Below are 2210 nucleotides of genomic sequence, written 5' to 3'. Positions count from 1 at the left end.
AGGTGTTTGACTCACAAAAACTTCCTCTTGAATGTCTCCATTTAAAAAGGCACTTTTAACATCCATTTGATAAAGTTTAAAGTCCATTATACATGCATAAGCAAGCAAGATTCTAATGGTTTCTAGTCTAGCTACAGGGGCATAGGTTTCATCATAGTCTATTCCCTCTTCTTGGTTGTAACCCTTGGCCACTAACCTAGCTTTGTTCCTAGTAATTACCCCATTCTCAACCATTTTGTTTCTAGACACCCACCTAGTTCCTATGACATGTTTATCTTCTGGGTTTGGAACTAGTATCCGCACTTTGTTTCTCTCAAACTGGTTGAGCTCTTCTTGCATTGAAACTATCCAGTTATGATCCATAAGAGCTTCCTTTATGTTTTTGGGTTCTACTTGAGATACAAAGGCTGTGAAGTTACATAATTCTCTAAGGGATTTTCTAGTGGAAACTCCTTTTGAAATCTCTCTAATAATGTTGTCTATGGGATGGTTTTTGATAAACTTCCATTCCTTAGGTAAATCACCTTCCCTAATAGGTTCTACACAATCAAGGTTGGTTGGAGGTACAGGTTCATTAGGTTCTATTGGTTCAAATTCTACAATATCATCCAAAGAATTATCAACTATAGGAGGAGTGTTGTTCAAGTTTTCAGCAACCATTTCATCAAACTTTACATGAACAGATTCCTCTATAGTTTTGGTTCTTTTATTGTAGATTCTATAGGCCTTAATAGACTGGGAATAACCTAGAAAGATAACCTCATCTGCCTTAGGATCAAACTTACCTAGATGTTCTTGGCCATTGTTTAAAACAAAGCACTTGCATCTAAAGACCCTAAAGTAAGAGATGTTTGGTTTTCTACCCTTGTATAACTCATAGGGAGTTTTTCTAAGTATCAGCCTTATAAGAACTCTATTCACTACATGTGTGGCAGTGTTTATAGCATCAGCCCAGAAATACTTAGGAAGATTTGAGTCTTTAAGCATAGTTCTAGCTAGTTCCTCTAAAGACCTATTCTTCCTTTCTACTACTCCATTTTGCTGTGGAGTTCTAGGGGCTGAGTATATATGGTGAATTCCATTCTATTCACAGTAAGTATTAAAGGAATCATTCTGGAATTCTCCACCATGATCACTCTTGATGGATATTATTTTCTGGTTCTTCTCATTTTGAACTAAATTAGCAAATTTTTTGAAAATGGAGAAGGCCTCACTCTTGTGAGTCAGAAAAAATGTCCAAGTATACCTAGAGTAATCATCTACTAACACATAACCATACAAGTTTCCTCCAAAACGTCTAACCTGAGATGGACCAAAAAGATCCATATGTAACAACTGTAAGACCCTATTGGTTTGAACTAAGTCTATAGGAGGGAAAGAAGACTTAACTAGTTTACTCTTCTCATAGGAGTCACACAACCTATCCTTAGAGAACTTTCTATTTGGGAGTCCTAGAACTAATTGCTGACTAACTAGTTTGTTCAAGTGGTCCATATGAATATGAGCCACTCTCTTATGCCATAACCAGTTTTCATCAGCATTAGATAATAAGCAACAAATAGAACTAGCAGGCAGATCATTAAAATCCAGCATATAAATGTTATTGATTCTATTACCTACTAACCTTATGTCTTTGTTCTCCTTGTGCTCAATTATGCAGGACTGAGAAGTAAAACTTACTTGGAATCCTTTGTCACAAAGTTGACTTATACTTATCAAGTTGTGCTTTAGATCCTTGACATACAGAACATCTTTAATCATTGTAGTTGATTTGTTTCCGATGTCTCCAATGCCTAGTATCTTCCCTTTGTTATTGTCACCATATTTGACAAATCCACCATCTTTTAAGTTCAAAGAAAAGAACTTTGACTTGTCTCCAGTCATATGCTTGGAACATCCACTATCTAGGTACCATGAATGAGTCCTGGATGTCAAGCATATCTGCAAAAAATGATTCAAGTTTTGGTTTTAGGTACCCAATTCAAATTGGGTCCTGGAGGGTTAGCTTCAAATACTTGTGTCTTAACTTTCCATCCTCTGTTGGCCAGTTTTTTCAGTGTACAATTAAAAACCTTGACCCTTTTTACAGCAAAAATGGCATAAAACAGTAGAGGATGAATTCTGATTTTGTTTAGTGAAGATATCATGCATATGCTTAGATCTAACAAACTTCTGATTCTTTTTAACATTCCTGTTTTGTCTATAGCCAA

The sequence above is a fragment of the Cicer arietinum genome, chromosome 5, assembly GCF_000331145.2.
Source record: "Cicer arietinum cultivar CDC Frontier isolate Library 1 chromosome 5, Cicar.CDCFrontier_v2.0, whole genome shotgun sequence".
In the NCBI taxonomy this organism is placed as follows: domain Eukaryota; kingdom Viridiplantae; phylum Streptophyta; class Magnoliopsida; order Fabales; family Fabaceae; genus Cicer; species Cicer arietinum.
The sequence above is the reverse complement of the archived record's forward strand: the minus strand, read 5'-3'. Positions refer to the sequence as shown.